The following is a 24391-nucleotide window of genomic DNA, read 5'->3' as shown; positions in this document are numbered from 1 at the left end:
TTCACTTAATAGTAAATTGTAAATTTGGATCTGCATCATTCATTTTAACTGCTGTATGGTACTTCACTGGATGAGTAAACCACATATTTTTTTTTTTAACTTTGAGACAGATTGCTTTAAAATGTTTCACAACATGCATAGCAATAAATATGCTTTTATATGTTTTCTTATGTAGCCATAGACATTTTCTAAGATAGTTATTTAGAAATAAAATTTCTTGACAATAAAATATTTCTAGACTAAACTGTGTTGAATATTTCTAGATTTTCCTTAAAAATATTTATTGTTTTACACTTCCACCAGCAGTTCCTATTTTCTTTCACCAGTATTTGCTGTTTTCAGTTTAAATTTTACTAGCATATTTTTAATTTGTAACCAGGTTTCTTGCTCTATGAATTGTTTATTAATATACTTGCTAATTTTCTATCAATTCTTTGCCTTTTTCTTATTGATTTTCAGATATCCTTAATATCTTATATACTTAAGTGTTTTGTTAATAATATTGGTTACAAATCTTATAAGTGATTTTCTTTTCATTAGTCACCTTTCACAAATCCAAAATTTTAGTTTAATTTAAATCTCATTTAATAAGTTTTTCTTTATCGGGTATGCTTTCACATCTTACTTAAGAAATCATTTCTTACCCTAAAGCCATGAAGTTATACTGTTTTACATTTTATTTAAAGTGTTTATCTTCAAAGGGTATACTTATTAAAAACACAGTGCATACTTACGTCTTAATCCTTTTGTGAGCTATCAATCAACTTTTGACTTTTCTTGTTTGATCTATCATTTGCTCATTGTCATTTATTGACTTTTTCCTCTGATTTGGCATGTTTTCTCTGCCATATGCCAAGAACTTGTTTGTATGTGGATCTCTTTCTATGCTATTTCCTGTACCAGTAGAATTTTTGTTTATCCCTGTGCAAAATTCTCCCTGTTTCCATCTTTAGGATTATGGTAGGTCTTAATATCTAATGAAGCAAATCATTGTTGCCCTTGAAAATCACTCTGGATATTCTTTGCTTTTTTTTCTTCATATAAATTTTAGGATCAGTTTGTCAATATTCATAAATAATCTTTTTAGGGTTTTGATCAAAATTAATTTATAGATTAATCTTGGGAGAATTAGCAGCTTTTACGTTTTACGTATTCTTTCTGGATTTCTCTTCTAACTTACGTTTTCTATGTTGGCTTTCTAGAAAGTTTCACAACTTTTTCTATGAAGATCTTTTGCTACATTTATTCCTACATGTTTTAATGTTAGTGTTGCTGTGAATGTTATCTGTTGGGAGGTGAAAATGTGTCACTATGAACGGAGGAAAAGAGGAAAGCAGAATGTGTCATTACAGAAGGAAATGTGGGGTGTCACTAGATGGAGCCTTTTAAAGCCAGGTAGCCATGGCTGTGGCAGTGTCTAAGTCCAAGGCGGGGTGAAGGGACATGTTTCTGTTTGACTCCAGACTCCTATCACTTCATTGAGGAGCTAATACCACTCACTTAGATCCAGAAATGGCAGGTGGTATTGCCACAGCATCTGCAGCCTGCTGGTTTGAATGTGTAAAGCAAAAGCTATTGCTAAATTGTAGAAACTCCTTGGCCAAACCAGGACAGGGCAGTCATGCTGGACATTTTATAACACTGTAATAGTCGCTCCAATTTCTAAGATGGTAGAGATTGATTGTAAAGTAAACATACAGGTGGTTCTGACCTTAAAGTCCCAAGGAGCCAAGCTCCATAAAAAAGTTCCAAGTTTGGGCTGGGGATGTGGCTCAAGCGGTAGCGCACTCGCCTGCCATGCGTGCAGCCCAGGTTCGATCCTCAGCACCACATACCAACAAAGATGTTGTGTCCACCGAAAACTAAAATATAAATATTAAAAATTCTCTCTTTCTCTCTCTTTCTCTCTCAAAAAAAAAAAAGTTCCAAGTTCCCATAGGCAGTAATGTGGCTGATTATGAAGGTGTGGGAAGTGGGAACAAAACTTGGATATTTTATACATAACATATTTCACTGCCTCTCAGAGGCATAAGAAGTTCAAAGGAATCTACAAATTTGCCTTTATGCTTCTTTCTTCTCCATTTAAAGTAAAATTTCTATATTTTACACCGTTGACTCAGGCTTTATTGATATTCTTTTTGATGCCAAGGTATTCCTCTGCAGCAGATCTACAAAATGATGAACTAAACGTGTATTCAAGTCCCCACAGCAAGATGGAGATGGGACAAAGGCAACCTTGGTGACCGACAGTCTAACACTCGCCGTGCTGTTATGGTTTGGATGCGAGGTGTTCCCCAGAGCCTTTGTCAGTGCAGAATATTCAGAGGTGAACAGGTTGAACTGTGCCAGGTGTGACCTCGTCAGTCCATCCTAGTTTGAATAGTCTGACTGGGAGGTAACTGCAGGCAGGTTGGTGTGGCAGGAGGGGTGTGTCCCTGGGGGGGGTGCCCTGGAAGGTGCATCTTCCCTGCAGCCTCTTCCCCTTCCAGGCCCCCTGAGGGGAAAAGCTCTTCTCCACAAACCTCTGCTGTGATATTCTGCCTCCCCTGGGCTCTACAGCAATGGAGTCAGTGGTCTATGGACTGGGACTCTGATACCAAGGGCCAACAGAAACTTTTCCTCCTCTAAGTTGTTCTGGTTGGGTATTTTGGTCACAGCAATAAGAAACTCAGCTGAAACACAGAGACATACTTTCCCTTTCCCATATGCATTCTTACCAGTCTTTCTTTTGAAAATATGAACTTAGGGACTTAAATATTCTACTAGAGAGCCCTTTGGAAAGCTATTTAATGAATATTTATAGGAAATATTTGCCATTTGAGCTAATATTTCCTTTCGGATTACCAATTCTGCGAGGAATGTTTTGGGATCTACCGTAAAATCCAAAGAGGATGAAACAGAATGAGAAGGTAGATATCAAAGTCTAGGGGCGGGCAATGTTGAGAAGGTTATTTTAAGAAAAATCACAATGCACCGGCAGGTGTGTGGAGGGGAAGAGGGAAGGAGATGGAGGAGGAACATCCTTCACCTTCAGGACACTGGCTGGACCTGTGAGGAAGGAGGGAAGCCCGGCCCTGAAACCAAGCAGACAGGCTTTGGAACATTTGTATTCAGATGTCGAATTGGTTCTTCTAATTTTTAAATTGAATTTATTTTTAAATTTACAGACAGTAAAAGTCATTCTTTCTGGTGTGCATTCCTAAATTTCTATATACGCCAACGAAGTCTGCAGATCATTCCAGTCACCTGAGTAAAGTCAGCTGTGAATGAACACACACACACACACACACACACACACACACACATACACACACACACACGAAACTCCACACAATGTCGTGGGATTTTCTGGACCCCACACACAAAAGACCAGAACAGTCATTGAATAGAGGACAATAGTGATCTTGTTAACATTCTAGAGATCTCCAAGGGCACAGTAAGATTGTCCCGCCCCAGAGACCTTCCCCATTGTCCCAGCGACAGCAATTTATATGCCTGCGGTGCCTCGGCTTTGCACCCAGCTTCATTTGAATTACTGTTTTGATGACTTACACTTTAAGGTTTGCTGGGATTCCTTGTCACTAAGATTTGTACCACTGAGATAAATATTAGTGAGTCAAAATTCGCTACCTCTTCAGTTAACTCCTTTATCGTGAAAGATATCCTACCAACGTGGAACAGGGTTATCTCCTAAGCCTTTGGAGGGGGTGTGTGCTGATGTCAAACTGGGAGCTTGCATGGTGTCATTATCTTTTCATATGACCTGGCAGAGACATAAGCAAAAATATTGTCATGGTCTTATTGGAAATTCCATGGTTAAGTTACTTTCAAATAAATAATGTAAAAGAAGGCAAACTTCTCTGGGAGTATGATCTTAGAGACAGAATTAAAAGATTCAGGGAGGCAGAGGAGGAGATTCTGTCTATTTGTGCTCAGCACAAAGGCTTTAGGTAGCATGTAGTGGATATGTGAAAAGAAAAAAATATGTTCCACTGGTATTTATCCATTTCATTCCAAAATAAAATGGGAATTTTTATATAACCTGAAATAGTATACATATTTGTATTTCATTTCCCCTTTCTAACCTCAAGACATAATAAAGTGAGGTGGAGTGGGACTTCTTATAGCCTTTCATGTAGAAATTGACTTTTTAGTAGAAGATTAGTAAGGATGCCACTTTTTAAAAACCTGCATAGCCCTGAAAACACTGTTGTCTGTTCAATATATATTAAATAATTTCAAAAACATCACTATTGAACTTTGAAATATTGTGTTATTTTACTAAATACTGCCCTGGAGGATTTTTTTGAAGAGACACATTATTTGTATTTATTTTCCAAATAATTCATTGTTTTAATATGGTGTGTCTATATATGGAATGGGATTTCCCACTCCACCCAGTTCACTGCCATATCTCTCTGAGACTCAGCTGGGACCAGCCTCGGGGATGAGGTCTCTCTCCAGCTGCCCTTACTCTCCAGGGATAAGAAGATTCACTTATAGCAACACTCCAGGAGGTTTTTGTCCAGTGAATCTCCTCTGATTTCTTAGTGAGAACCCCTGACTCTGTGATACTGCCTTGTAATTCTATTGACAACTCACATGTGCATGCAAGAAGCTGATTTTCCCTGTATTGGGAGAAAGAGGCTCGAGCAGTCTGGATTCACCAGCTGTTGAACATATAGATTAGAATTAGACCTGAGTGAAAATTCGTGTGCAAGCCAACATCTTGCCTGCAGCTCTCTAATGAGCCCCTCTTGTATTGGTAAGCCTTGACCTCTAAAGCTCTCAAGTTTGTCCTGGTGCACTGTTTGCAGGAGACATGGAGGGAACTGTGAATTCAGGTTAACTCTCCTATAAACACCAGTGAGCTATAGGGGCAGCCCAGCTAATTTCAGGAAGGCAACTAGGGAATTCTGTGGCCGTCAGCACTGTCTCGTGTCTGCTTCTGTCTCAGAGATGGCTTCTGGGAATGCATTTAATCAATGTTTTATCCCCTCTTACATGAATGGGGCCAAGGCTATGTGTTTCAATGAGATTTTGATTGCAAGCTCTCTTGAGGGGGTGATACAGTTATATTATACTTTTTATGCAGCAATACATGGTAAATGTTATACAAAAATAATTGGACACATGATTAATAGCTCGTAAATGTCCACTTAGCACAGGGTGGTACTTCGTAGGGAAGTGTCTATTTTCCGTTGAGAATTGAGTTTAGGTCAGACATCACTGAACACAGGCAGGAGACTATGTCTTCCTAAAACAAAGACAAAACACAATGTGGTCTCGAATCGTTAAGAAACGCTCAACCATAAACCTATGCTGCATTCCCCTCTGCTTTAGAAATTTTATCTTTATCCACATGCAAGTGCTGTCAGTGATTGGCAGGATGGTACACATGTTAACTTCAGCTTTTCCTATTTCTCAGACAGAATTTCATCAATAGCATCTGATAAATGTTCAGCACCATGAGATCAGCTTTTATCCAGTTCACCCCAGACCGCCTTGGTATCATCACCAAAGATCTGCCGAGTGGGTGAGTAAATCATCAAATGCCCAGATTCCTCATCAATATTGTCAGTCTTCAAACTGAACCCGCATTTGCTGGTGGATGAACATTTTTATGAGGGTAATGGGAAAAGCTTCCCCATTCTTTGTTTACAGCCATTGAAAATAAGTAAAGCCAATTGTCAACCAGATTACAGTGGGTTTTGAAATGAGCAACTGGAATTAGGACATGGATTGGCATGTAACTGTGAGATCTTGGTCCTAGGCAAGAGCTATCCTTTCCCATTTCTATTCCCTTTCAATAAACAACTCATGGATCAATTAAATCATTTCAAAATCTAGTTCTGACTCAAGAACCCTGCTCAAATCTCTAAGTCTGGATCCACATGGCAACCTTATAAGCCACAGCAGTAGGTGCACAGGGAGAGCAAGCTACCTTGGACTGGGTTGGGGTTACAAATTTAGAAGACAGCCATCTAATTAAGGAGGTATCCACTGAGCTTGTAGAGAAACCTACCTGAGCCCAGATTGCTGCTGTAAAAATTGAAGAAGGCTTTTAAACTTTTTCCTTCTTCATTTTTTTAAAAATCCAATCCAATTAGATTTCCTGGGAAAACTACTGTCTGAAAGTGTAAATATTAGTGGACTTTTATGATTTCAAACTAATGCAGAGTTATTGAAGAACATAACTGGTTGCTTAGCAGTGACTTCATTCCTACAGCATGCCTTTAGGGGTCTAAGGATCTTAAATGTCACCTACATTTGTTTCAAAGGTATGATGTACTGTTCAGCAAAAATACCCTAGCTGGGTCCAGATGCGGCAGCCTGTGATTAGAATATTTCATGTTCAAATCAAAAGCTGAAAGGCCAGTGACAGCAAGATCCCCACTGCAAGTTAATAGTGAAATCACTGAGAATTCCGGGTAAGCGTCAGTAGTTTGAAGGACAACAAAAATAAGAAAATCATTACAAACCACCAGCCCAAGAGTCCACAGACGCAGGTTATAGTCATCAAAGGAAGCCGCTGTGCTTCTGCTCAATGTACGCTCTTGCCCTGAATCCTATGATTCAGGGAAGGAGCCTGCAGAAAAATAAGCTTGTTGAAACACCTTTGGTGGAGAGGTAGTTGGCCACATTGGAAGATATAGGATTGCAGGGTGGTGTGCCCTAGAGAAGCAGGCCCAATTTCTGTAAGTATATATAATATGAAAAGTCATATGTAAATTCATAATATACATTTATAGATACAAAAAGCTGATTTTTCTCTGAGCATCTTCATTGAATCATAGAATTTATGGCAAGAACAGACTTTCAGCCCAGAGAGAATAGCTGTCTCATATGTATAGGCATACGCCACACATTTACATTGTGATCAATACCAGACTGTGTATGATGGCGGTCCAATGAGGTTAAAATGGAGCTGAAAGATCCCTCCTCTGGTGACCCTGAAGCCGACTCTGAAGCCCCCATGACACTAGTGCAGCACTATAGTATAGTACCCATGTATTTGTGGTGATACTGGTATAAACAAACTTACTGTACTCTTCCAGCCACATACAAGTATAGCAATGCAATTATGTGCAGAACAAAACACTCGATAATGACGGTAAGTGGTCAATTACTGATTTTTGTATTTACTATGCCATACCTTTTATTGTTATGTTGGTATAACAAAGAGTTACTTCCACTTATAAACAAAGTTTACAATCTACCTTGTTATGCCAGCAGCATCCTTGAACATCTCATGTCTACTTTATCAAGAGACCAAGTCCAGTGACTGGTCTATACCTTCTGGGTTTGTGTAAGTAGATTCTATGAGGTTTATGCAACAACAAAATAATCTAATGATACATTTCTCAGAATATATTCCTGTTTTTAAGCACCACATAACTATATATATATATATATATATATATATATATATATATGAGAAAAATAGAGGAATTTATGCTGTGGAACTGGTGTGGATTATAGGGGCTGGTAAGCCTGAAATATGTAGGGAAGCTGGCAGGCAGGAAATTCAGGTAAGAGTTGACATTGCATACTTAAAGTTGAATTCCTTCTTCTTTGGGAAACCTTGATCTTTTCTTCTTAGTCCTTCCACTGATTGAACAAGACCTACTCATGTTATGAAGCATAGCTTTTACTTAAAGTTTACTGATACACATGTTAGTTGCACCTAGCAACATCTGGACTGGTGTTTGAGCTAGTATCTGGACACAACAGCCTATGTAAGCCGACATATAAACTCAACCTTCATGGTAGGCTTCTCCAGGTTTGCCAGAAGGCCATACTTTAAGAGACAGTCTTGGTGAACTCAATCTCTCATTCTTCCAGGCTTAGAAACCTGATTCCATCAACACCTTCAGAGAAATTCTGCTCCCAGGACTGACAGTTACCTGGAATGCCAGTTCATAAACTTGCAGTACACGTGTCATGGCTATTAAAAATATTTACATTGGCGTGCCCAGCACATCTTCTCTACATAGACACATCTACTTAAAAGCCAAATGGTAACTTTCATAAAGACTATGATTGTAGTGCTGTTATTAAAATCATATAAAAATATATAATAAATTATCTGCATTCAAAAAAAAAAGAAAGAAAGAAAGCCAAATTGTTATCAGAAGTTTGCTATGATGGAACAGAAGATGCCTTGTTTAGCAAAATAAGCCAGACACAGTGAGATGAGTGGTGCATGTTTTCTCTTGCATGTGGAAACTAAAAAACATAAAGGAAAAAAAAACCCCTGAAAGTAGAGGAGTGATTACCAAGAGCTGGGAGAGTCCCAGGGTGGAGGATGAGGCTGGAAGAAAGGGGAGGATATGATCAATGTGTGCTGCACGCGTATAGAAAAAGCAGAGTGCAGTTAATATGTGTTAATAAAAAAGGAAGAACAGGACTGGGATGAAGACTACCTGTACAGAACAATATCCATTTTGATTACATAAAAGATTTAGGCCCTATTTTAGCCAGGTATAAAATATGGGATCAAAACTTGTTCCCACTCTTTTATTTATTTTCAAGTAAAGTGGTTTGTTTTTTTTTAAAGTTTGCTAAGTGAAGAAGAAACGAAGACAATAAATTACATATTGCAGATGTGTGATGGCACAAGGTTAAGTTGACACCTTCATCTCCACAAGAGGAATCTTGCTGCCAGGGAGTTGGAATGATGCTAGGTGCTTCTCACTTTCCCTGAGTGGTCACAGATCCATAGAAAGCCCTCTTCTTCAAGCTTACATTGCAAGCACTTACCCTTTTGATGGACACCTTCATATGTTAATATATTTAATCATTTTAAACTGTTTTACTGGTATCATTCTGTTTCTCCCTATATTTTTTTCTCATACGTTTTAAAAATTTTTAAAAATTTCATTGGTGTACTATATACATAAAGGTGGATTCACTGTTACCTAGTCGTACACGTAGAGGATATAGCAGTATACTGTGGCCAATATCACTCCCTGATATTACCCCCTTCCTCAGAGATCAGTACTATTCCCTACTTACTATGCTTTTGCTGCTGGTATCACTTGCCAGCAACAGCAATGTTTCCTAAGGAACAGGGAAAAAGATGGGTGGAGAGTGTGTGAAGGCTAAATTTGAAGTTCAGGATACACCCCAAGGAAGGAGGATTAATATTGGCTTTGGATGGGTTTTATATTCAGAGCTTTGTTACCAACTTCCTTATATGTAAAATGAAGATAATGAATTTAACATGTGTGTTATTTTAAGAATTAAAATAATTCAGATTGGGGCTAGGGATGTGGCTCAAGCGGTAGCGCGCTCGCCTGGCAAGCGTGCGGCCTGGGTTCGATCCTCAGCACCACATACCAACAAAGATACAAAGATGTTGTGTCTGCCGAAAACTAAAAAATAAATATTAGAAAATTCTCTCTCTCTCTCTCTCTCTCTCTCTCTCTTTCTCTCTTAAAAAAAATCAGATAAAGCAACTAACAAATACAGACTGGCATAGAGGAGGTGACTCAGAACCAATAATTCTCTGAGTTTGCTCCTTCTCTCCCCACCCTGCCCTAGGATGTGAACGCATTTGAAGGTGGAGAAGGAGGGTGATGTTCATCTTTCCTCTAGAGCCAGGGTGCACATCCTTGGCAGAGTTAGACCACGAGACCTCCATCGTAGTTGTGGTACATTCCAAACAAGGCTCCATGAGCAAATAAATGACAGTTTCAAGGGATGCTCTAATGTGTCTCTGAGCAGAGGTCAACAGAAGCTGAGCAGGCCTGTGTCTGAAGTGGACACCTGGTCTGATGAAGAATGTGGAGGTGGATGGTCAGCCATGAAGGATGTCATCAAAAAAAATTCCTTCTTTCAGTGAAGTACAGACAATGAGAATCGCTGCTTCCCAAATCCTGCTGTTGTCTTTGCCATCCATGATTGAAGCTCTGCACTATGAATGAGGATGCTAACGAATGTCCACTTACAAGTAACTTCTGTGAGTGGGACAGAATGATAAGACCCAAGAAGTGCAGGCTGCAGTCGGATGACCTGGTTTATGCTCCGATTGTGGCACATTCTACCTGTACAGCCTCCGCCTCCTAACTTCATCCTCTGAATTTCAGCTTCCTCCTGTTAATAACCACCTTCAAGGCTATTCTGAGGATCACATAAGGAAAGGCCCCTAGTCAGGTGCTCTTTAAATCTTCATCATTCAAATATTCAAGTCTTAGTTATTACCGTAATTAAATAACTTTGTAATTGAAAATTTTATGTACAATATTCTTTGCATTTCTGTATTACCTGTCATTTGAGATCATAAACTTCTCATGAAAGTTAATGAATAGTATAAGTATTACATATGAATATATTTAAAAAATGTTTTTTTAAAAAAATACTGAGTTTGACTACATGCAAGTTTCTTTAATTCGGCTGGTGTTATACATTTCATATTGTAGGGTACAAAATTTTAACATATGTTTAATAGTTGTGCCTTCATTTACTGAGGTCAGGTTATTTTAAATCAAAACCCATAAAGAACAAGATTATACTGTGAACAAAGAGACAAAGGGAAGCTAGCATGATAAATACAAATTCTTAATTGACCTGGAAGTTGGTTTAAATTCTCATTTCTTAGCCAGAAGAGATAGTAGTTACCAGGTTTGCAATATTTTCCCCAATTTTTCCGAATTTAATCCTGACTGTAGTGGCCAGATTTCAGATTTAGTTTTGCTCAGGCATTTGCTACAGTGGTGGTGGGCAGAAGCCTCGGGAGAGAGATTGTTGAGGAAAGACCTGGAAGAACTAAGGAGGTGGGGGGAGCCTGGCTGACGTGTGAGAGCAGAGGCTCAGGAAGGGCGGCCCTGAGGTGGGGCAGATCCAAGAAAAGTGACCAAGTGCCAAGTGCAGAGCAGAGCCTGGGTCACACCAGCAGAAAGCAAAAGGGACGTCTGATGGCTAGGCAAAGCCATAGGCTCGCATCTGCCCATCTTGAGGATGAGGTTCTCTGTATGGAGAGTTCCTTCCTGTTCCAGTCTGTTCACACTTTAGAAACTGACTCAGGTTCTGCCCCCACTGCCCTGTCCCTCCTCTGGGTTGTCCTAGTGGAGTGTGTGTGCCCCAGTGTGTACAGACTATCCAGCTAGTATCGTAGTCCACATGACCTGTTGTCTAGAATGTCACTGCTCAGAAAGCGTTTCCAAGGACGTGATTCCCTTTGGTGTCAAACTCACAGGTGACTATCCTGTGGTCCTTGACGGGCAGACGAGGACAGAGTTTCAAGCGGTAGGGCAGTAGCTGAGGGCCAGAGGCAGAACCTGGGGTTCTGTCCCAGCTGGGGTCATCTCAGGACCTCCACCCTTAGCTGCTCTCTCTCACTCCCCTGTTGGTTGTCATTAGGCTGAGGACAAAGGCTGCATCCCTCTCTTTTTCCTCCCTTCTTTCCTGCTCTCTGCTTTCTGGAGCAGACCCTGCCAGGCCTCCACTTAGCTCCCCAGGCCAATGTCCTTTGGCCTCGAATGGTCTACTGTGAATCCTCTCCCAATACTCTCCAGCTGTTGTAGCAGCTTTGCCCCAAAGAGGGGAGACAGGAGAGCCTGGGAGTTCTAGTCCACAGGGGATGGTCCTTAGCCAGTGGCTCAGGACGATGCTTTACACCCCAGCACCCACCCTTGGCGAGGGGTGAGACTTTGTCTATGGTGTCCATTTGCTGTTCCTTCCTTGTCTTGTCCCCGGAGCCTCACTGTCCCAGCCCCACCCCAGGAGCATTCCATAAAAAACCACTTGCACATGTGTCCTCCTCCTTGAAATTGCCATTTCCACCCTTGGACCTAGAACGCTCAGCCCCAAACTCTTTCCCCACCCCCACAGCTTGGCACAATGTTGCTTAATACAGTAGATCGGTAAGTGTTCATTGAATGAAAATTGGCTGCGAAACAACCATACAGCAGATCATCAATAAACTGATGTATGCCATCATTTGTTTGTGCAACAGACATGACTATGGGCTGTCTCCTGTTGATTTATTATTCCGCTGCATTCATAAAAACAAGCATGACTCTTCTCATCAGTTACAAGAGGGCGAGTCTATTTTTAACCTAAGGGTTTTATCACCTTGGAGTTGTTTTTCTCTCTCATATAAATTGTGAAAATATGTTAGGTTTCTCAGAGTCACCAAAAGCTGGTTAGCACATTTAATTAATATATGATTTTTATAGTTAACTTGCAAAAATAGTGCATATAGTATTTTTAACTTGAAGTAGAAGTCTCCTATTGCTAATGAAGTACAAAACTCAGTGTGTGTTTTTTTTTTTAAAGGAATAAAAAGGTTTGTTGTGGCTATCGATTTAAAGAAAATACAGACTTTTGAGTGAAGGATTCATTTAAGATTAAGTAATCTAGATTTATGAAGTGAGACTCAAATAATGAAAAGAGGACTTTTAAATAAAATGATTTGCATTTTTCAGGAAACTTCATTCTGTTTGAATCAAACCCCACATGCGTGCACAGGTGTGCATACAAGCATGCAGGTACACAACGCAGAATGCGCTAAGGCAAATGTTTTTCCAATTATAAAAGCTATGTGCTCCAGTGTCCTTACAGCTGGGCCTTCCCACCCTCTTCTCAGCCTGCTCAACCAGGTGAGAGCTTTCTCTCCTGGCCTCCAGGGGCCCACAGCATGCCCTCCAGGTCATTCTTCACACCTCCCAGTGAGCTTCCTGAAAGAGTCTGAGACAGGTTTAAATGCTGCACCCATATTCAAAGACCTTTGAACATTGGAATTGCTCATGGATCTTTAAATTTTCATCCATTTATTTTTTTTTCCTGATTGTAAATATATGTGCTCTTGTAGAAAAAGAAATTCCAGAAGCATTAGTAGACAATAATAAAATTATTCAAGATCCAATCACACAGACATGATTATTCTTAATAATTTAGGATAATACCTTTCACCATTTTCCATACATATTTAATATATATACACAAAATACATTTAATTATTGTGGGATTATTTTTTAATAAAAATAATCCTTACTGTAGAAATAACTTATCATCAGACTTTTCTGATTTTATATATCATTAGACTTTGCCACTGCTTTATTCTGCAAAGACATAACTTTTATAGGTTATTCTATAGCCCATCATATCGCTGTATCATAATTTATCTAATCCTTCCCATATCAAAGGACTTTTATACTGTTTCCAATATTTTCTTCTTATAAAAGTTATATCATAAATAATGAAAAGTTTATATCATAAATAATGCTGTAATAAACATCCTTGTAATGTGAATATGGTCTTAGAAGTAAATGAATGTAATTGTAGAACGATGTTGTGTTTGGAAACCCTGCTCTGAGACTTTGCTCAATGTGGTGAAGAGCTTAACAATTTGTTATTCACATACACACATTTTTATTTTATGTAATTATGTATATTACTAAAACAGCATATACACATACATGTATATGTATTAAGTTTAATGAAAAATGATCCAACAAATATCCATGATTCCAAAATAGCCTTAAGAAAAAATTACCAATACCTAAGACCCTTGTATGTTCCCCTCTCTTCACCCCAAAGATAATCATTACCTTAAAATTTGTATGAATTGCTGCTTGTTTTTTATAGCTTATAAGCATGTGCATACTAAATATGCTGTTTAATTTTGCCTGCTTTGGTACTTTGGTACACATGAAACAATGCTGTTTGGACTGTGGCTTTTTGTTTCTTTTTTGAAAAATTTTTTTCTTTCAAAACTTCTCCATGCTGGTGCATGATGCTGTAGGCCACTCACCTTCATTGCTTTTTATTACTTCTTCAGCAAAATTTGGAATGTTATATATTATGTTCTTACCAACAATGCTGCCACACATGCTGCTCTTTGTGGTTTTAGCCTGGTGTATATATTCAGTTTTTTCTTTCTAGGGAAATAATTCATAGTAGAATGTTAGGACGTTCTTATATGCTCATGTGCCTCATTATTTAGCAATACCAAATTGCTTTTCAAAGTGATCATACTAATTTATAACCCTTTCAGGAATGTGTAAGAATTTCCATCTTGGCCACATAGTCTCATCAAAGTATTCAATTTTCGCCAACATAATGAATTGAAGTGGTACTTTATTGTGATTTCAATTTGCATACATTGACGGAGGGAAGAAAATATAATTCTCTTCTTTAATGCTCAGAGGTTCATCCTTGGGATGGTCTCCTGTAACAAAAGTCAGATTAACAAGAGAAAAAGCAGCCAGTCTACGATTGCTCGTGGTGCACATGACACGGGAGAAACCTCAGTTCAAAATTCACTTGAAGCGGTGGCTTAGTGTCTAGATTACACACTTTCTTCAGTGAAGAACAGTATATTTTAAAGGTGATAGGATGAAGGAAAGTAATCCCAGGCTTCCCAGGGTGGGAAAATTGTGTGACGCCAGCTCCTGTTTTCTCTGGTGCCATCTCTGAGCTGGTGAAATTTGTGAGGGTGAATTTATACTCTCTTTCAGAGGGAAAAGGGAGGAAGAGAAAGACCTTTTGTCATCATAAATCTGAGTACTGCTTTTGGCACAAAGGGGAAGGCGGAGAGCCCCTGTGCATCTGAATGCCTCTAACTCAAGGCTCCTTCCCCTTCTGCCGAGGCACACCTGGTTTTCTTCATTGATAGTCATGTTTCCGCTTCTGGATTCCTGCACTTCCAAGGTCTTTCAATTGTGTTCATTTCCTTATTGGTTCACATAAGACTTTTATATGTTCTGAATAATAAATATTTGCTACATTTTTTTTTGCAAATATCTTCTGGTTTATGGCTTGTCTATTTACTTTTTCTATGTGTTTTGTTTGTTTTGTTTTGTTTTTATGTGCTTTTTCTGAATAGGAAAATCTTGATTTTAATAGAATTCTACTATAAGTGAGTCCCTGTGCTGGTTCTATCGGGTTTAAAGAATCTTTCTCTACTCCAAGATTATAAATATATCTTCCTAGAGCATCTTTTGAAAATATTACTATTTTGATGTTACATTTAAGTCTTTAATCCACCTAGCCTTTATTTTTGTGAGTGTGGTGAGGAAGGGATCCATTGACGTTTCCCTTGTGGATGTGAAGTTGTCCCAGTGGAGGTGCAGTGGAGTGCAAGCCCTCTCCTCTTCACCATCTCGGGTTCCACTTCTACCTGCTGTACTTGCTTTTGCTGTCATTTTCCCATCCTTCTTCCAACATTGCATGGCCTGTCTTTCTAATCTCATAATCAATCTTACTACCTGTTTGGACAAGTTGCATTTTCTTGGCTGGACTAAGAAAATTGTTAAATCACATTATCAAGTTTTACACACACACACACACACACACATACACACACACACCTGCTCACACAACAAGAAAAACTCTATAGTATTTTTATTAGAATTGCTTGAATGTGTTCAGCAATTTCAGAAAAACTGGCTCTATTCCTATTTGGGTTCATCTGCTTTTATATTTTAATAAGGTTTTCCTTTCCATTTAAGGTTCTTATACATGTTTTGGTTAGACTTACTCTCAGGTGGCCTATATCATTTTGATGCTATAGTACATTTTATCATTATTTAAAAGTCCCTTTCCATTTATTATGTATGTTTATTGATCTTACAACTGGAAAACTTAAATTTTCTTATTAATTCTATTATTGTAAACTATGTTGGAGCTTTTTCATAGGTAACCATACTATCTATAAATCATACTACCAGTTTTTCAGAATTTCTTTTAAATTTAATCTTCATTTTATAATTGCTTAAGACATATACAGAGATCCAAGGATGAATCCCTAAAACAAAGAGTTATTTGAAGAAATTGTATGTCCTTCTGTCCATATGTATCTCATCCTTGGGTATATTATAACATTGTACATTTGCTTTTCTATATCTTGCATTTTGCTCTTAACAAATATCCTGGGGGATCACTCTAAAGCAGTATATAAAGTGTTCTTATTAATACCTGTATAATATCCCATTGTGTGTATGTACCATAGGGTATTAAGTTCCTATGGGTGTATATTTGAATTATTTCTTTTTTTCTTTATGATTGCTTTAGTTCATAGCCTTCTGTCAATCCTTTAGTATTTTGCAAGTGTGTTTTGAGGACTGTTTCTTGGAGTGATGTTGCTAAATCAAAACCATGCATGGGCAATTTTGTTTGATATGGTCAAATCCTCTTCTACAGGACTTGTATTATTCTGCATCCTCACCAGCAATATATGAGAAGGCCTGTCTCCCCACAGGCTCCCCAACAGAACATTTTATCAGGGCTTGGATTTTGCCAGTCCAACATATGAAAAATAGTATTTCAAAGTAGTTGGAATTTGCATTTCTTATGACATGAAAAATGAAGCCACATTTTTTCTTTGTCTCGGGAGCTTTACAGTTTCACGATACTATTTCAAGGTATCTTTTTATTCATTCTGTTTGGGTTTCACTAGGGTTTCTGAATTTGAGAATTGTCTTTCAGCAATTCTGGAATTTTCTTAGCTGCTATGTATTTGAATTTTGCTTTTCTATTATTTTCATCTTTTTCCTCTTGTAAAGAAGAATACGTTTTGGACTTTCTTATTTGACCCATTTTACTGGAGCTCCTTTTTGGACTTTATAACACTCTGACTCAGTGCTGTGTTCTAGCGGTTTCTCCTTCTCCCAGTGTTTTTTCTCTGACCGGCACAGTCTAATATACTATTTCAGTTTTTCATTGAGTTTCTGATTTCACTGATCATATTTATTACTTTTGGATGCTCTTTTCTTTATATAGTATTTCTCTGGTCAAGATTTATGGTCTCTTAGGGGCAGAAAAGGGGTGATCTCATTCTGCCCACCAGAAAAGGTCATGACTGACGTCCGAGTAACAATAGAAAGGTTATTAAGAGAAAAGCATAACAAATTCATTTTATCATAGTTTTATGTGACATGGAGCCCTTGACTGAAGATCCAAAGACTCAGGGGGAGCTGCCATTTTAATGCTTAGGTTTAGGAATGTGGGTAAACATATAGGACAAAAAGGGGCCAACTGAATGTAAACAGAGTGGGTGGGGAAATCCAGAAAACCTGTGGTTCAGAGTCTTCTTAACCCTTCTGGGCAGCATTGTTGTCTTTGAGGACCCCTTTCTGGGATGGAGATAATAAGACCTGCAGTTAAACAAACTAGTCCAGATAATTTCTTTATGGCCAGCTCTTATACAGAAAGGAGATGATGGTGGGTGGGTGAGAGTAATATTTTTAAGTTTTATGGCTGGTTTGGAAGAAAAGAGGTTTTGTCTTCTATGGATGGTCTCAGGAGAATGAGATGCAGGAGAGCAGGTGAAAGTCAAAGAGAAATTTGCTTCTGAAGAATTGTGAGACATTCACTTTGGGATGTCTTTTTCTGAGCCCCACCCTTCTTCCCTTCCGTAACTACACTGTTAAGACCCTCTTGTATTCTTTTCAACAGTCTGTTTCTGATAATTCCAGTATCTGCTGCCTGGTGGATCAGTTCTGTAGGATGTTTTCTGCTGATTCTTCATCATGGTGAAGCGCTCCCTTGTGCATGTGCGCTCCCATACGCATGCGCACAATTTGGTTATGCGATGATGACTCTTCGGAATTTGCGTACAAAATGTTTTGAAAACTGGATTTAAAGAGTTTTGCAATAGAAATGATTTACACATATGTTGTCACATATATGGATATCACCACCTTAAAATAAAATTTTGGTTTCCATTTTTCAGGCCACAAAAGTAATTTAAATTCTAGCCTCAAATGTAAGAGTATAGTTTGGGCACTCTTAGGGAGCTAGTGTTCTTTATGTCTGCCCTGTCCTGAGCTAATTATGGAGCTGGCCAACTTTCTGTGGGTTGTTTTCCTGCCATTGTCCATTGACAGTATCACTTTTGAGGAGAGCTAGATTTAGACAGCTTTTGATCCAGACCTCGCGCCTAGATTTTGCTCTTGTCCCCTGTGCTAATGTGACCTACCAACCATGGGCAAATTTCTCTGGCTTTTCCTGAGCTTGCTTCTCTCTGTGCAGTTACCCTTCATTTTCCAGTTGTCTATGACTAGCTTAAGCTTGTTTTCAAAGAGTTTTTTAAATTTGTGTATCTTTATTGAAGAATAATATCCATACAAAAAGCATGCGCACGCACACACACACACACACACACACACACACTCACACAGGTTGTAAGGACACAGTGTGGTGCATTTGTACGAATTCAGCACCCTCTTGTCAGTGCCAGAGAAGAGGTAGACCATGACCTATAAAGTCTCCTTCTGCGCTTCCCCCAGCCATCCTGAGCTAGGATGGAGCAACAGCCCCGAGGCATGGCAGCCACAGCAACCTTGACCTGACCTCCACAGAGGAGAGGAGTGGAGCCCCATTCAAGAGCACCCAGGCTGAGTCCTTCCATTTACAGAGCCGCAAGCAAACAAAAGAATTGCTTCTATGCTCTGAACACTGTTTTTTGATGATCTGAATTTGGAGCGCAGTCTCTGCACACATGGTTAGCTATTGGCTGAAAGTAGACTCCTGGTCTTATATTTTGAGAGACAAAAGTGGTAAATATCACATAGTCAAATCTACTGTGTATTTTTTCCCTCTGTGTTATTTATCCCATTTTCTTTTGAACAAGATCAGATAGCTGTGTCTCTGCAACCTCTTCTAGGCTTCTTGTAAATAAACTTTCTGAGGTTTGTTTTGGCTTAGTTCATGTACTGTGACTTTCAGTTAATTGATTGTTCCAGAACAGTTTATTTATATGGTCTTTATGGGTTACATTATCCTCTTGGTTTTATTGTTTGTTCAGGCATCAGTACACTGCTCTATTCTTGAACTATTTGATTACCATTACTTTGTACTATGTGCTTTTAAATATACGTTCAGGCAAGTGTCATCTTATTATTCCCTTTTACTTTAGAAAATTTCTTCAGCTATTTCTAACATTCAGGTTTGTTGGTTTGTTTTTCAAGTGAGCATTAGCACACTAGAACTACCCCAGAATTCCATTAGGGTAGAAGTGCATACTTCTATAAGTAGATTTGAGTAGATTTTAAATATCCAACTATCAAATAAAAGAACATGGATCACCTTTCCATTTATAAAAATATCCTTTAATGTCTGTCATGGGTTGATGTACCCATTTTGGTATGCATTTACTGGGCATTTATTATTATGAATAGACTCTACTTTTTCATTTTATGTTCTAACATGTCATTGTCAGCCTATAGAACAATTATTAATTTTTAAATATGTTTGATTCATTTTCAGCAGCCCAACTGAATTATTTTATGTTGGTTCTAAAAGTTTTCATTTGATTTCTATTGCATTTTCTTTTTTTCTTTCTTTTGCTTTTCTTTCTTTCTTGTGGTAATAGGGATTGAACTCTTATCTATTCTAAATAAACAAAAGTAATGTGCATATAATGACAATTCTCTCTCTTTTATGATAAGTTATTGCCTCTTTCTTATGTCCAAGCACATTGGCTAGACCAATGAAAAACAATCCTAGCACTAGTAGATGCCTGTCTTCTCTTTTTAATGAGAATATAAATAGTATTGCTATAATTTCCTAGACAAGCATCTAAATTTAACTGGTTATCAACTTCTTTCTGGCAGTCTTTATATATAACAACGTTCCCATTTTTGTATGTTGAATTGTGGCCAGATGGAAAACATTTTTAATTTCTGTTTTTTTTTTTTAGTGGGATAAATGATTGGCATATTTTATGAGCCATATATATCTGAAATGTATTTCTATTGTTTCCACATATAAGCATAGACAAAATATCCAAATTTTGACTGAGTATAAGATTCTTGAGCCTTCACATTTTGCTTTCAAAATTCTATTATTCCTCCATTTTTCTAACATTCAGTAATGCAGAGATGGTTGAAGCATGCCTAATTTGGACAATAATAGCCTTTCTAAATTTTGTTAGTTGTCTGGATATTGGAAGGCTATTGCTACGGTTTGACTGGCCCCTCCAAAATTCGTGTGACATTTCATTGCCAACTTGACAGGAGTGAAAGGTGATCTCCTCTTTAAGAGGTGATCAGGTCTTGAGGGTTCCACTTCCTCAGTGGATTAGTGCCCTTGTTGAAGGGCTGGGTTAATTATCTAGGAGCAGAAGCTCTTTCTCCCATGCCCTGTTCTGCCGTGGGCCTTTCTCTCTCACCATCTGACACCCTGGTAACAGGTGCAGGGTGCAGTGCACGGGGGAGGCCCTCACCAGAAGCAGCCCTTTGAGCTTGGACTTCCCAACCTCCAGAAGGGTAAGAAATCCACCTCTTTTCTTTATAAATTTCCCCTTTTGTGGTATTCTGTAACAACAGTAGAAATTGGTCTGATATTTCTTCCTTAATTCTTTTTCCACATTCCCTCTGAGATTGGGGTTATTTGATTTTTATGTGGAGTATGGTGAATTATTTCAGTCTTGTGCTAGTGTGTTTATTTGACTAACAAAAAATTATTTTAATTATATCAGGCTTTCTTGTCTATTCTAATTGTTCCATACTCCTCAGAAACAAGTATAATTCTGAGATATAATTTTGATTCTGTGCAATTTTATCTATTATTTTTCATATTGTCTTTCTTCTCTCTGGTCTTATTTCTTTGTCCTTTTCTCTGTTTCAGATCTGGAGAAGTTTTGAAACTTATTCAACATCACTAATTCAGTTTTCTGTAGATTGATCTTTCTCTTTGCTGTCTAATTTGAATATAAATGCTGTAAATCCCACAATTTGCTCCATAATAATGCTAATTCTCCTATAACAATCGACTCCCTCTTCTCCACAGCTGAATTCTCAATCACAGCAAATTAGTTTGCCTTCTTGGGGCGACTGGTGCAGGGCAGGGAAGGCAAGGCCAGGAAGGAAATAAGAGGCTTCTTGGAAATACAAAGGGAGAAGGAAGGTTCCCTGTTATCAGGATAATCTGAGTTCAGATTCACTGAATTGGGCAGATAAAACGAGAATCATCCACTGAGTAGACTTCTGGACTTGCTACCACTGTCCTGGAAAATCTCAGGCAGCCACAGGGCCCATGGTTGTGCCTCAACATTGAAGTGGAGTTGAGTAGATGTCATCACCGTGTGGGGCCATGTAATGGTCTATAAAACATGGATTCAGTTTGTGCAGTTTGGACCCTTTGCAATAACACAACTCTACATGTTACCAAATTAAATTTGGAAGGGGTGGAATTTACCGCGCTACTATGCACTATTAGTTTCATATTTTTTTTTATCATGATTAAAGTATTTGTGCAGGAATCATAATAGTGTCCTGAAGATAAATGTGCAAATATCCCACATTTTAATTGCTGGTTTTATAGGTCTGTCCACATTACCCATTCATTACCCAGCAGTGCAGGGCAAGACTGTTTTTCTTTTGGAAATCTGACCTCTAAAAGAGCAACTGCTCTTGCCATTTGAAGACACAATTGTATTTCCTCCTTTGTGTGGATGCTGGTCCAACTTCAATCATGTTATATCTCTAGAATCTCTAGAATGTGCCTATTCTCCACGTGAAGGTGAATCTCTCCCCTCTCACTGGGGCTCACATCAATGATGCTGCTCTTTGACCTGAGATTTGTGGATGTGTCTGCATCATACATCCTAGACCTGTGTGCATCTTCTCCCATCTGCCTTTTCTAAAGTCCAACAGATACTTCTACAAAGAAACCAGTGGGTCATGGCCAACATTCACCAAGAATCTACTCTGTGCCAGATGCTGGCAACCTTTCATTATTCTATTTCATTATCACATCCACACTAAGAGGAAGGACCTAATATTAGTCCTATTAGGCACATTAAGAAGCAGGATTATGGGAGACATATAACTTCTTCAAGATCACAAGACTCACCAATGGCACAACCAAGCCTCAAACCCAGGTCTGTCTGACACGCAAGTCTGTGTTCTTGACCTGAATCTAAGACTATCTCCAGCCTTCTTTGACCCTTAGGTATGGGGCAAATTCATGGAAGAAGATGTCTGAGTACCCTGTTAGAATACATTTCTTAAAAGTTATGCAGTTAGAATGACTCTCTAAACCTCATTTGTAAGTATATTAGCTGAGACAGTAAAAAGTGAACTTTCATGTTCAAATGAAACAACTATGTTTAGGAGCATAGCATATCTGCCTATATGTAAAAGAGATGTTTTCTTCTGATAACTACCTTCAGTTGTACAACTCTTTCCCTCTTCTCTAGACCCTAGTAAACTTATTAAAAAAACAAAAACTGGATAGACTATGGGAAAGAGGGACAAAGAATTTGTGATCTGAGTGTTCATCCACCCCCTTCCCAAATCTCTATGCTGAAATCCAACCCTTTGAGGTGATGACATGACAAGGTGATTAGGTCATGAGAGTGGATCCCTATGGAATGGGATTAGTGCCCTTATAAAAGGGGTACAAGTGAGACTCCTTGCTCTTTCCACCATGTAAGGACATAGCAAGAGGGTGCCAAGAACCAGGAAACAGGTCTCACTAGGCACCGAATTTGCCCCGATCTTGGAATCTCTATCCTCCAGAACTGTGGTAAATAAATTTCCTGTGTTTATTTATAAGCTACCCAGTTGATGGTATCTTGTTGTAGTAACTGACTGGACTGGCAAACTTTTTTCTAAGTGGTATCTTCATCATCTTACCATCTCTCACATTTTCTTGATTTGGGATTATGGAGAGATTGACATTGACCCTCTCTACCCATCCTTTGTATTTTGTCAGTATTTGTTACCAGAAGACAGAACAGGGCAGTTAAGATGTAAAGTTTCATGCGAAACTCATTCTTATAAAATAAAACATATCTAAAAAAAATCACCTTATATATATATTTCTATCATCTTATGAACTAATATTTTTGCTTTTAAAGTTGATCATCAAATCTCTGATCTATTGAATCGAAGTAATTAAACCTAGCGGAAAGTAAGAGAAATCAGAGAGAGGCTGGGAGGGAGGTGTGGAATGAATTCCAAATCCCTCTTAGCAATGGCAGGTTGAAGGGAGGGCTTCACTCTGCCTGGAGAGAGCCGCAGTCAAGGCAGGGGTGCTGGCTCTGCAGCATGTCCCCTCCTTAAATTCTAACCAGGTTGTCACACACACACTGTACCCCACTCCCCAAGCACACACCTGTGCTAACGTGCTAGTGGCCTGGGAAGGATGAGAGGCAATGTAAAACAAAGGAACAGCAGGACGAAACCAAAGGCCTGCTCCTACTGCACTCCCTCCACAGAAAGCCTGGTCCTCACACCCTGCTTCCCCGGAGTCCTGTCAACATACGTGAGACCTGCTCTGTCTCAGAAGTGGAGGGGCAAGCTATGGAACGGGGTGGGAATGGGGTACGTAGGTGGAACAGTTCAGAGCTCCCTTCTGTTTTATGTAGGCCCTTGACAAATTAGATGAGGCCCACCCAGCCACTGGTGAGGGGGGGAATCTTCTTTACTCAGCTCATTGCTTCCAAGGCCGATTTCTTCTGAAAACATTCTCACAGAATTACCCAGAAATAATGTTCCACCAGCTACCTGGGCATCCCTTAGCCCAGTCAAGTTGGACAATAAAATTCACCATCACTGGTCTAGCCCTTGTCCACTTGGTGCCCATCTGCTCTTCCTCAAACCACATTCAGTCTCCAAATAAAGATAATGACAAGGCTATGGTTCTGTCTAACATAATACATTATCTCACATATAAAAGCTCAGATCCTGGGCATCTGTCTATAGTGTCTGTCCTATGTGGTTGCTTGGTGTTGTGTGGTAAGACAGAGGATCCTGTACAGTTTTCTTAACCCCACTCTATTGACCTTATTTTATTGGGAATTCCTCCCAGATTCTGGCTCTGGGTTTTCCTTTGCAGGTTTTCTGCAGTACTTTGAGACAACAAACTTTGCAGTATACTTGTGGCTTTTTCAGGATGAGGTGGGAGAAAGTTTCTAAGCAGATGCCAGTTTTACTCCAATGAGTACTCGTTTTAGATGATTAAATGAATGTGTGAAAAATCCTTAGGAAAATGCTTCCAATTTCTTTACCTAAAGCCCATCATTAACAGGGTATATTGAATTCATCAGTATCCAGTTAGAATAGCAAGAGATGGGTTTTAAGCTACATTAGGTTCTCTGTTTCTCAAACAGTTCCACTTTGTCAGATGCTCTGTGTGGAAGTAGAAATATCAAGTTGTGCATGTGCGTGTGTGTGAGTGAGTGTGTGTGTGTGTGTGAGAGAGAGAGAGAGAGAGAGAGCAAGATATATATATATATATATATATATAGAGAGAGAGAGAGAGAGAGAGAGAGAGAGAGCAAGATATATATATATATATATATATATATATATATATAGAGAGAGAGAGAGAGAGAGAGAGAGAGAGAGAGAGAGAGAGCACATGCACACACATGTGTGGGTGCCCTTGTAGCCTTTGACTCTAAGGCTTATGATAAATGATTCTACCCTCCTTC

Source organism: Urocitellus parryii, chromosome 8 (genome assembly GCF_045843805.1).
Source record: "Urocitellus parryii isolate mUroPar1 chromosome 8, mUroPar1.hap1, whole genome shotgun sequence".
NCBI lineage: Eukaryota > Metazoa > Chordata > Mammalia > Rodentia > Sciuridae > Urocitellus > Urocitellus parryii.
This window is presented reverse-complemented; position numbering follows the sequence as displayed.